The 13,321-nt window shown below is 42.8% G+C and overlaps 1 protein-coding gene across 14 annotated transcripts in view; it reads right to left on the bottom strand.

Moving 5' to 3' along the window:
- TSPAN4 (tetraspanin 4) overlaps nt 1-13,321 on the bottom strand; it is a 474,563-nt gene that overhangs the window by 396,477 nt on the left and 64,765 nt on the right. For 11 of the 14 annotated variants that reach the window (XM_054825789.1, XM_054825790.1, XM_054825788.1 and 8 more), the window contains one exon: nt 6,216-6,309. The exons of the other annotated variants lie outside the window; for them this stretch is intronic. The gene's annotated coding sequence lies outside the window, so the exon portion shown is untranslated. The remainder of the gene's footprint in view (nt 1-6,215; nt 6,310-13,321) is intronic. 14 annotated transcript variants of the gene reach the window in all.

Below are 13,321 nucleotides of genomic sequence, written 5' to 3' on the forward strand. Positions count from 1 at the left end.
AGCTGAAATTAGTGTTAACGAAAGTAGCCTTTTCCCAGACACTCTTATTATGAGCAGTTCCGTTCACACCAAAATTCAAAGATGATTAAATGAATCAAGAATAGGTGTATGGAAATGCTGCTAATGAGAGGCCTATCTCAGAAAAGTTTAGTTTAAGCTGGCAAAACACAGCCTGATAAGGGACAGGATCACTGCCTGCAAATACACTTGAGGAGGGCAGCAGCAAGAAATGAGAAGAATCATTTAAACCATAGGATTATCTTGGTGCAGAAATGAGATAAACCAACCATGAACACTTCTAGGCTGGAGGTCAGAAAAATCTGAGTATGAAGCAGTTGTGATCTGGAGCAGCCTCCCAGTGAGAGAAGTGGAAGAGGAGAAGAAAACAGATAAAGAGAGAACCTGAGAGTCTGCAGAAAGGGCTCATGCCCCATTTTGATCCCTCAGTAGTGGGGAGTCTTCCCTGGGACTGAAGCTTGGAAAGTCAGGCTGTCCTTTCCAGCTCTGAGCTCATAGAGAGTTCCAATAACTTGGTAACCAGTTAATTACTGGAAGAGAAGGATTTACTTGGGGGGTTTTTTGCTGTTTATTTCTAAAACAGAGTAATTTTTATTTGCACTAGACACAAACATAACCTCTGTTTTTCATCAGTTCAGGAGAACACACAGCAGGAGCAACACACAGCAAAAAGAGATAATTTAGGTTCCAACCTTGAGTAGCCTGTGCAGACAGGACAGCATGAGCAGCTCTCTACACCACCACCACCAGAGGTGGACTTCACAGGTGTTCTATTGCAAAGATCCTTCAGCTCTTATCAACAGAGGGAGAGGAAACTAACAAGTACAGAAGAACCAACATTAAAGCCCAAGATATTCAGAGAAATAAAAAAGCAGCAGTGTTCTGCAGTGGCCGGGAAGCACCGGCTGCTGGGTTGTCAAAGTATGCATCCTTCTTTCTACATACCAGATCCACAGGTCCTGGATTCAGCAGCCCTTTCTGCAGCACACCAAAGTCAGTAATCATATGAAAGTTAAAGCCAAAGTCACATCAACCTAGTAAGGAAGCTATTGAAGCAGTTTACCATAAAACCATAAAATCATACATAGTAGGACTCAGGAGAGTTTGGTTACCCTTTCAACAGTTCACCTCCTGCCCCTAGTCTCATCTTTTTAGGTCAGGTTCCATCTCTTACCAGATACATGGGGATCTCAGGGACAACATCTGTCATTAGTGGCTTAGCAACAACTAAATGACCTTCCTACCTATACCAGATTTTTTCCCTTCATCTTGCAATGCGAGGCATTTGATGGGATGGAAGCTGTGAGAACAAACTATCACCAAACCACACCATTCCTTGAAATAACAGACTAACCCTTACAGAACTAACTAGAAAAAAAAATATTTAGGAAGCAAAAGTCATAAGCTTTCCATAACCATTTTGTTGTCTCAGAGGCCCTCACTTTCCCCCTCTGTACACAAAGCTTCCCCTCTTCAGAAAGTGAAAAGAGACTCTTGTGTGCTCAGAACTGTAATGTGAAAACAAAATTGTGTGATGATCTTGAAACTGATTTAATAAAGCAGTTTCAATTCCACCCTTCCTTCCTCCCAACTCCACCCTCTCCTCCAAGAGGGAAATTTGTTTGGGTTATTAGGGAGGGAAAAAAAGCAAGCTAAAAATAGCCTCCTGTTTGCCTTAAAAAAGTTAAAGCTATGAATAAACAGCCTGAAACAGGAATGCAATTAATCTGCCCACCAAATTCCCATGTTACTTTCTTGTTCAGTTCAAGACATTTTCATAAGGATCAAACACACAGACTTATTTCTGCAGAGCCAGTAGTATCCCAGGACTGCCTGCTTCCTTGCAGGTAAGGTAACTGGCTTTGACATGAGGAGGAACAGGTTATGAGACTGGATGAACCAATAATATAATCCAAGATTGTTAAGTACTGGAATATTTGAGCAATATCCTTGCATCCTAGGAACCAATATGAAAACAAATTAAGAAGAATGCACTAAGAGAACACAAAAACATTTCTGTTGTTTCCATTTACTGTGGAACAGACAAATTGCATTACCTCCTAAAATCTATCTTCCCACTAAAAAGCACTCACAGTTATCCCTATCTTAGACTCAAGTCACATCTGTCCCTGACAGCAATAGCTGTCAACACTGAAAGAGCAGGGTGATCAGCCATCCTTTTCACCCTGGGCTGGGAGCCAAAGCAAGGTTGGCTTATATATTTGCAGTGCAGAGCCAAACAAACTTCTTTAATCTATTCTGTTCCTTATGCTACTGCATTAGCAAGCAAGCAGATCAAACTCCAGGGAGTATCTTTGCAATCTGAATATTTGAACCCTAACTTGATTTTACCTTATTCCTTTTCCACTGTATCACCAGTGAGATTCAGGTAATGCCATAAGAGTCACGTGTACTATGCTATCAATGCAGACAGAAGCCTCTTGGCAGAGTTGCCTTTCATTCCCATATTCCCAGTTTCCCATAGCATGAGGCATCACAGCATGCTGCCGTGGAGTGCTATAGACACTGCTACAATACCTGATATGAGTTACATTTTAAAAAAAGAAAACCACTTCCCTCCTCTTACAGCAGACGAGCCCTCTAGAAGGAGAAAGGAAATGCCTCACTTTCATCTCAGAGTTCAGAGGGAATGTTTTATAGCTGTCAATCCTATCACGATCCTATTCATTGACACACCAGAGATAGCAACTATTTTGAGGTAGGCTGTGCAGCCATGAAATAGCCAAGCTCTGAAAAGAGCTTCATCCAGTAACATTTGGAAGGCAAGGTAAAAGACTTTCCTGTGACCCTAAAGTAAATGCTGAAAGCCAAGACACAACAGGCAGGCAAGCTGAGTTAAGCAGATGTGACTACACAAGGCAAAGCCACATGAGGAACAGAGCAGCATCTGCTACTGGAACCCCCGGTGAGGAACATGAACTTAAGCTGTTTACAACCTCTGGTGTCCCAGGTCCAAGCAAGTACTTTCACTTGAAGAGGCAAGACACACTCAGTGACCAGAGTGGGACAGTGGATGCTGGGATCTCACGCTCACATCTCAGTATCACTGGCATGACATACAAGCCTGCATTTCCCATCCATACACAGTGCTCATCATCTCACTGTGACTACTAAAAAGACTTCAGGAATACTATCTGGGCTGTGCAGAAATATTAGGAGAAAGACATCCTGGTTAATACTTATGTTACTTCAACCACTATCCTGGAACATTCACTGGCTCTATGTTTAGCCTCAGTTCCCATCGCAGGTGGAAAGTGTCCTTTAACAGAAAGGAAACTGGCACAGAGACTAAGTCTGCTACTGAATTCTCAGGGAATCTGCAAGCAGACCAGGGAGCTGAAACTGCGCTTGCAGGGCTCTAGATTAGCTACCAGATCATTGTCCTTTCGACAGGCATACCAGCCAGCACGCACTTGGTGCGGCTTACTTGAAAGTCTGGTGGGTAAACAAAAGAACCAGCAAGTCAGAGAAGTCAAGGGTGTTATGGGTCAAGGTCAGAAGCAACTGCATCAGCAGGACTGCCAGTGCAGCATCTACTATGCATCCAGCATCACACCAGGGCTGACCTGCTCCCTGGGAAGCCTTGCCCAAACAGGTATAACTGCAGACTCCTGCCTTCTCAAGGGTGCAGTAGCCAAATGTTATAGCACAGAAAAGGCCTTTGACATCACTCATCTGCAACCTCATCCTTTTCTGCCAGCTAGTTTTAACAGATGCTAGTGGAGGTGGCTTCCATGGGTTCAACAGGGATTCAACTTTCTCAGGGCACTGTAAAGAATCAGAAGGGAATGGACATTGACTCGAGAAATATAAAGCAAGCTTAAGTGTGTGGAAGAAATCCTGCTTTTGATCTGAAAGCCAGAAACTTCAAACAACAGCCTAGGCTGTTTCTTTGCAGAAACATGAAGTCTAGGGCTCCTTTACAGCACTCAGCTTAGTGTATCTCAGATTGTACGTACAGTCACTGTTCCCAGTGACACCCCTTTACAATGACTCTCTTAAGAAAACACCCACAATCACTACAGATGATTTGTCAGGAATGCTAATTGATATAAACCAGCATGTCTTTGCCACAGCCAGTAGATTCAGCCAAATATCTGTTCATGCACCCAGAAGCTTCTCCTTTGAGTGAGACACAGGACACATCTCATTTAAACCCCTTCTTCCTGCATTTTACCCAGCCAAAATTCATGGTCCACAGTAAGATCCATCCATCAGGGAAAATGCGCAGGCAGGATCAACGATCTAAATGATTAACAGGGGAAGAGGGTGTGAGGGGGGAAGTCACAGGCAGCCTCTGTGACAAGATCATGCTACCATCAACAAAGGCAAAGCTCACTTGCAGGTTTACTAGAGGGCCTCAGAGGAGAGCAGAGAGACTGAGCTCCACACGGCTTTTTAACTTTTTTGTGAATAAAACAGTCACTTCTGCACAATACTAAATCAGAAGGAAAGAAAGGCCAAGCTAACCACCTCATACAGTGCTGAGTTCCCCATCACACCAGCACCAAGTGCTGTGTACTTGGTCACAGAGAAAGGAGTAGAATTCAAAGAGTTAAGAAATCTCGATCACAATGATCAGGAAGAACAGTCGTACTGCAAGGTACAACCGTGGCCTTGATCAATATTTCTAATGCATAAAATATGCATCTCAGGGCGTATCTGCAGTACTTGAAGCAGTCTTCCAGCTGAGTAGTTGTGTTTTCCTTCAACTCAGCCTCACTTTTAACTACTTTTGATTAAAACGATTATTTTCACTCAATATTCAATTTCTGACAGGTATTATTCTCTACATATGCTGCAAGCTGGCTCTATCTTTTCAGGCAAAACACAACAACTCACTAGAAGAAACTTTTCTTATTTTACAAGTCATATATAATTTATGCATCCGCAATATTGACAAAGGCTAGAAATAAACATTGTGTCCAATTCTCTTTCCTATAACCTTTCAGAGTTTTTAGGGCCTTCTTCTTTCAAAGCATTGCTTCCTCCTGCTATTGCCATTAGTTCTTAGGAGAATCAGTTACCTGAGCACAATTACTTCCCTTATGCCCAACCCCATAACCCAAAATCCACACCATGTCAACATTCAGTGCCATTTAATTGTAAGTACAAGTGTCTTACACTCTCTTAAGCACTTACATGGGGTTTTTTTGTTCATTGAGTCCACAAGGGTTTTTCAAAGCAAACACTTGCACATGCATAGATTTGCTCCTGCCTTTCTAGTCTTGCAGATGGATTCCGGACATGAGATACACAACTGACATATTTAGTTCTCTCAACCAGCATAAGACAGGTAAATAATTGTCTGAAAACCAGAGATGGTTTTGCAAGCAATTGTTATACCATCATTTTAAAGGGTGCAAAGTATCAAAATCACCTATGTGCATTTTACTGAGTTATTGGCAGAAGAGGTTTATTGACAAAAGAATCACAGGCAAGTTACATGGACATTCACAGATAGCTGGTAGGAGTAGGGAAGCATTTTCTTCACTGTGTTTCTTTTAGGTAGAAATTAAAAGAGTTTGAGAGAATGAGGCTCTTCAAGAGTTTTCATTTGGTGTCCAAATAGGACTGAATTAGCAAGTACTCTTAACATGGCTGAGAAAATTTCAGCCTCTCATTTTGCGAGTATATCTAGGAACAGACTCAAGAACACAGACACCAGCACTGAGACACTCTCTCCTTTCACCTGCCACTGCCTATGACTAGATGTCACACATGTATGATGTGTTTCTTTCTGGCACTCTGAATGAGTAGGGAAGTTTAATCTTCTTTGCCCAAGCAATAATTTTCTTTCCTCTTTTTATTTAAATGAAGTTTTTCTTTCTGAAGCTGTTCTCAGGAACTAAATAGTTTGCCCAATTCTCATCTTGGCCATTGGACAAATAACCAGAACAGACACTCAAAGCACACAGTCTTCCATTGCCTCCTCCCAGCACAAGGTGTGCAGGTGGCCAGAAAAGAAGAGTTTGCAATGGTAAGCTTCCAGTCTGAGCTATTGGGGGCTGAGGGAGTGGAAGGTATGTATCCATTTAGCTTGGGATTGGTAAATCAAATATTTTTGCAGCAGTAAGCAAACTGAAAAAGTACAAATAGAGAAAGAGATTATCATCACAGATTACAGCTAACAAATCCTCACTGGGGAAAACACAGCGTGTGTTGGAGAAACTCACTGTGACTGGTGGTTTTGCAGATGACACACAAAATGCAGTTGGAAGTCGCTTTTGATCTCCCACAGCAAAAACAGTCAGCCCTTCAGTGATGCCACTACAAGACACAAAACAACAGATTCATGAATGAAACAGGCAAGTGGTGATCAGGAGTCACTTCAGGAACAGACTTTTCAATCCAAAAATTACAGCTCCCTGCTTCACAATCCCTTCCCCTGCCCTCTGTCCTCCACACACTCTTAAACCTCAGTGAAGTTTGTTACTAAAATGAAACTCAAATCACCAAATAAAGACTGACTTATTGGAGAAAATCTCTTCTTGCACGCTTCCAATACAGAATTAAAAAACTTTTAGGAGAGGTGACTTTCTCATCGAATCCATGCACAAAAACTAATAAAGTGAGAATGAACATGCAACAGCAAGAGACTGAGGCATGCTGGGCATGCAGAGGGAACTCCAGGTAAAGAGTGCCTATAAAACCGCTGGTCCACCAGCATTCCAAGAAATAAACTTAGTTTCTCCCAGGGAACAATGCACAAAGCATTGCAGAAAGCATTAAGAAGAGAGCATAAGCTTATGTTTCCTTATGCAGGGAGAAGGTCATGGCAAGGGAGAGTAAAATTGATAAATGTTTCTAATCATTCAAGTTTCTGAAACTGACAAATGCCAACAAAGCAAGGTCAGTCGGTGGAAGCAGTTTATGCAACAAATACCTGTAAATGAAAAGCACTTTCTGCTGGGAGTGGTAAAATTGCACAGAGATGCTGCACAGGAAAAAGTAAGGTTATAGCTATACTCAAATGCACAGCAACATTCAAATGCATAATCAACCAACAGTTTAGTTTTACCTACGGAAGCAGCAGTAAGGCCTATATTTTAGACAAACCTTTGGGGTAGGGTGACGACGACACCCTTCCTTTTCCATTGCAGATTTATCGTTATAGTGGATAACAAATTACACCACTGTTTTGTGCCACAAAATTTTTGCTAGTGTATACATCTCCTTAGCATTAAGTTTGGAACTGCATATAGATTTTAGTTAAGCACAACGCAATTAGTCCTACTATAAATTACTTAGGATTAAAAAGCCAACCCCTACAAAAGAACTATGACATCCTTACTGACCACGGACAACCAAGACTGCAGTTTATCTACCCACTTGAAAGACATTTGGTCTGTAGATAAAGTATGCCTGGTTCACCATAGTGTAACTCCTAGTTTTTGCTGGGGTTTTGGTTGGTTGGTTTTTCATCTTGCTATTTCAGATGCTTAATGCCACTAATGTCCAGATGGTCTAGAAATCTAGCACAAGAGAAAGCAGGCTACAACCCTGGTACGTGCAAGAGTGTGGCTGTCCAACATTTCACTGCCACATAAATCAAGCAGGCCACAATGGAGAATCAGCAATGCATTCCCTAAACATTATTTTAGAAAAACCAAAATAAAGCAAAGAACTAAGGAAGTAGATATCATGTGTGTCTTGAGAAGAGAGCGCTGCCTGATGATTTTAAGATTTTTTTTTTCCTTAAACTTGACAAATACCAGAAGCAACATCACCTTTTAAGGCAAAAGGCAGCTGAAAGCAAAATCCATCTTTTAAGCCAGAGTGACTCATAACAGCAAAGATTTTTCCTAGAAAAACAAATGCAATCATGAAGCAGGAACAAGCTAGAAGCCTTAGTAATAACAATGCAAACAAATCCTTCTTTCCCCATGACTTTTGTGGACTGATGTTGGCTGGTGCAGCAGGTGCTCTTGGCTACTGTAAAAAAGTAAACAAGCTAGACAGACTACTGGCCTGACCCAGTCTTACCATTATTTGCATCCCTACAGAGTACAGTAAAAAAAAGCACAGAGGCACAGGAACACATTTCATGCCTTATCTTTTCTATAGGAATGCAGAAGAAAGTATGTATCTGAAGTCATATCTATACTGCAGTCACATGTACTTTAAAGACAGTTGACAACCAGCTCAAGAGATAAGGCAGAGAAGATGCAGAAGCATGCACACAACACTGCTTCCAGTGAGCCTATGTAGTCAGGTGTAACCCCATATCACCATATCTTCATCATGCCTGTTAAACAAAGTCAATGAAAACTAGGTCACGTACAGCTATTCTGCAACCCCGCCTCCTGAAACAGAGGTTGTCACTGCCTTCAGAGATGGGAGCATTACACTAATGAGAGGACGTGATCTCAGTAGGCTGCATCTAAATCTACTCTTCACGTCTAGAAGACATACAAAATTCTCCTCCAAGTATCATAGTCATTACAAAGATTTCCCTCAATCTGTCCAACACATGAGCCCAGGCAACTACAGTTTCAGCAGAGAAAGTGTTGGCACTACCAGCAGAGAGACCTAGGGCTCCAGTTCCCTCTCCACAAATGACCTGCTGTATAGCCCCAGGCAAAGCATTTTGTCTGCTTGTGTCCCACTTTCATTCTCAGGGGTTTTTTTTTGTTGCTGTTTTTTGTGGGGTTTTTTGGGTCTCCTCTTTTGACAAGGGACCATTTTTTACAATACGCTTATGTCTATTTATCCTGTGTTTCTGAGTACAACAGGACCTCTAACCATTAACTTTGATAACAACAGGAATGTCAGCTGCAGTGTAACTCCAATTAGTGCTACAAGGCTCCCCTCAATCCCAGCTACACCAAACATCCTGCTCCAGAGACCAGAGGCATGTGTTTAATCTTTCTGTCCTGGCTCGTGTCAAATGCTTCCTGGCTCTCTCCCATGCACCACACAACCTGGAGTCCATCTAGAGAACTCTCTGACAACTCCCAACTGTTTAGGAGATTTTTTAAATTTTTTTTCAGGCTAACTTCAGAGGTTCTTAAGGGCGTAAACTACAGCTTAGCAAGAGAGGGCAAATTGAATCTTAATGCCTAAATTCAACCTGTCTGATTAAAGATCTGTCACAGACAGCTCAGCTTTCCAGGAACTTGGATACCTTGAGCTAGACAAGGGTCCTGCACTCTGATTTTCTTGCTTTGAAGAACCTCTGCTTGCTCTCCCCACACTTGCATTCTTCCCTGGGGACTGCTGTCAGAGACAGATCAAGGTGACTTTCTGCTGTGACCCAGGACAACTGTTCCGTGGGACCTATATTCTCTGCACATTGGTCAAAGAATCTGGTTTCTAGATGCATGGCATCTCTCAGTACCCTAGTACTGTCCAGAGCTTGCTGCCTACTTCGTAGAATCATAGCATGGTTTGGGTTGGAAGGAACCCTAAAGATCATCTAGTTCCAACCCCCCCTGCCATGGGCAGGGACACCCTCCACTAGACCAGGGTGCTCGCAGCCCCACCCAACCTGGCCTTGAATGCTTCCAGGGATGGGGCATCCACAACCTTCTCCAGACAACCTGTTCCAGTGTCTCACCTGGAACAGTAAATAATTTCTTCCTTATATCTAATCTGAATCTACCCTCTTTCAGTTTAAAACCATTACCCCCTGTCACTACACTCCCTGATAAAGAGTTCTTTATCTTTCCTGCAGGCCCCCTTTAAGTACTGGAAGCTACTATAAGGTCTCCCCAGAGCCTTCTCTAGGCTAAACAATCCCAACTCTCTCAGCCTGTCCTCACAGGAAGAGTGTTCCAGCCCTCTGATCAGCTTTGTGGCCCTCCTCTGCACCTGCTCGACAGGTCCATGTCTGTCTTGTAATGGGGACCCCCGAGCTGGATGCAGTACTCCAGGTGGGGTCTCATGAGAGCAGAGTAGAGGGGGAGAATCGCCCCCCCTCAGCTGGCCACACTTCTGATGTAGCCCAGGTTACGGTTGGCTTTCTGGGCTGCAAGTGCACATTGCCAGATCATATTCAGTGTTTCATCCACCAATATCCCCAAGTCCTTGTCTGCAGGGCTGCTCTCAACCCACTTGTAACCCAGCCTGTATCCATGTCTGAGGTTGCCCCGACCCACGTGCAGGATCTTGCTCTTGGCCTTGTTGAACTTCATGAGGTTTGCACAGGCCCACCTCTCAAGCCTGTCAAGGTCCCTCTGGATGGCATCCCTTACCTCCGCAGCGTGTCAACCGCACCACACAGCTTGGTGTCATCTGCAAACTTCCTGAGGGTGGGCTTGATCCCACTGCCCACGGCCCCGAAAAAGATGTTAAACAGTGCCAGTCCCAACATAGACCCCTGAGGGACACCACTTGTCACTGATCTCCATCCAGACATTTAGCCATTGGCCACTACTCTCTGGACGAGTCCATCCAGCCAAGTCCTTATCCACCAAATGGTCTGCCTATCAAATCCGTGTCTCTCCATTTTAGAGATGTTGTGTGGGACAATATCAAATGCTTTGCACAAGTCCTGGTAGATGACATCAGTTGCTTTTTCCCTTATCCATCAACAGTGTAACCCTGTTGTAGAAGGCCAGCAGATTTGCCCTTAGTGAAGCCATGTTGGCTATCACCATTACCTCTTTATTTTCCATGTGCCTTAGCATAGTTTCCAGGAGGGTCTGCTCCATGATCTTGCCGGACACAGAGGTGAAACTTATTCAACTGTTTAAAAGCAAAGAGTGAACTTGGCAGTTAGGAAACACTTAGTACCATGATGTGCTAACATTGCCTGAGTTTTCATTCTTCTGAGCCCAGTCAACAATTTTTTTTTCTTTCCCCTTAAACCAGAAAATAGCTTCACCCTCTCTATTTTGAGGCAAGACCCATAATGTCATAGACACCAAGCTGCACCCATTTGGGCAGCAATCCCGAGAAACAGAACCGTTTTCAAGACATCATCAATAGCATTCAATGGTGACCCTAAAAAGAAGGAAAGACTTTGCTGCGTGAGTCTTCCCATAAGGCATTACAAAGTGACCACTTTTTGCCAGTGCTCACATAGGTACCCAGGTCTAGATATTACCAGGGAACTGCCCCAATTTCTGGCACAACAGCACACAGGACGTACATGTGTAGAACTACTCAACTTCCCTGTCTTAGAGAGAACACACAGAAATTCCTTGTGCCACACAGATTAGGCACAGCCACCTCCACCAGTGGCAAGGGGCATTTTTCAGTCTCTGCTCTGCTTCCAACTACTGCAACTATATCAGGAAATTTTCTGATTGCCTGTACTCGCATTAGCAAACAGTGTCTGTAACAAAAACTATTCTGTGAAGTCCTACTAGACACAAGAGGCTGTGGAAAACATATTTTAAAGCAGATATGAGCACTGTTTGCTCTTGTTTAAGAGAAAAACTACCAAAAAGAAATGTCAGCAAGTTTCATCTCTGCACAACCACCCACCAGTCTCCCATCCACTTTTTAATTTTTTTTTTTAAATTAAGGTAACATTGTATTTCTTGCTCACATGTTCTCCCCTCAAACAAAACTCCACTCCACAACTTGCAATCATTCTGTTTATTTGAAATCTCTTCTTTCAATTCCTATTGCTTGATGCAAGATGTCTCCTCACCCTCAGAAAACACTACAACTCTCCTGCCATGCCCATACCCATCATCATGTACTCAAAACCCAGCAAGTCTGCCGGATAAGCTATCTCTGACTGATACCTGCACAAGCTTCAATACTTGAATTACCCTCACATATATATAAAACATAGGGGAATATATAAATAGATACTCCCTCCCCACTCCTATTTCAGGATTTCCTGAACTCTACGCTATTTTTATCTTCCTTACATCAGCATTAACCCTTCAACATGTGCTTCACTCTTGTCTCTGAAAACCACTGGATTGATTTTACTCTTTGGAGTTAGTCTTTATGAAGTCCAGGAAATTGGACTGTAGCACACTTGCGTATCAGCTCAAAATGATGACCGTGTGTAACTTCCATTAGAGTTAGTGCAAACAGCAGATAACCACTCAAGCACTCTGCCTAAACATCCACTTGCGCTCTCTGCATACCTCCTGTGGGCCTGACGTGGTTTTGTTAAATATTTGAGTCCTGTGTTTCTGCTCGCAAAGTCATCTGTGCTCAGCGCTAAGCACTGAAACCTGCAGGGTCTGTGATCCTCCTTTGGCTATTCCCAAGTCTCAGCCTGACCCGTGAGAAAATTCCCTCTTCTGCAGAGGCGCTTTCACTTTTATTACCTTTATTCCCAAATACAGAGCAGAAAGATGAGGCTTTAAGTTCTTACATACCCTGTGCACTCTAGGTGGAATCAGCAACACAAACAATCCGTCCCTTTGGGCAGGATGACACTGTCCCAGTGCAGCCTGAGAAGGCAGTTACTCCTCAAAGCAGGTAAACCTACAAAGGAAGCTGAAATGTAGCAGACTCCTGAAAGCCTCTCTGCATCAGCCATTGCTTTCCATCATTGTCATCTAACTCTCAATGTCTGCCTTTGTAACTAGTGTAACTAGATCCCAAGGAGATCTGTGCTACATTGAATGTGAAATAAAATAGGTTACTTTGAGACCAGAAATTATAGCGGTTTAAATAATCATGTGAAATCCAGAGTGTTGTGCTACACAATTTATTTGTTTCCAGACATCATCACTCTTACCTAGGCTTGCACAAGTGGGGCTAAGGAGCTCTGCAAGCACCCAGCACTGGACATACAACCAGAGATAACAGCACCAACTCAAACAGTCACTTGTGGTACAGAGCCACCCAACCTGAGCCACCATGGAAACGGGCAGAGGTTCTTTCTCTGTGGGACATGCTACATCTGACCAGAGGGCACAGAAGCAGCTCCCACAACACCCTTCTGTATCTGCCAGAAGGGAGAGGCCGACCATTCATAATTCAGACACTATTATGACCTGCACTAATAATTTAATAGTTTCAGTATTCGTAATTAAAACAAAGTGATTAGAAGTCCAAAATATGAAACCTTGAGTAAGGTCAGCAGCTTTAAACTTGGTTTCCATTTTTAGCTATTATGCCTTAAAAAGGGTGATTCCCCCTCCTTAGTAACTATGAAAACTTATAGATGATTAGATTAAAAAAACCCATACGCTAAAGTTCAGCATGCAAATTTGTTAAGGAAGATACATCACCATTCATTTGGCTAAGCAGTTATGCAATGATATATTTATTCAAGTTTCAATTTTTGCCATTTTTAGATGAATGAATGATGGATTTCCTTTTTACTAAAGTTGAGGTGGGGTTTCTTTGTTTGTTTCTTCTT

The sequence above is a fragment of the Grus americana genome, chromosome 5, assembly GCF_028858705.1.
Source record: "Grus americana isolate bGruAme1 chromosome 5, bGruAme1.mat, whole genome shotgun sequence".
In the NCBI taxonomy this organism is placed as follows: Eukaryota; Metazoa; Chordata; class Aves; order Gruiformes; family Gruidae; genus Grus; species Grus americana.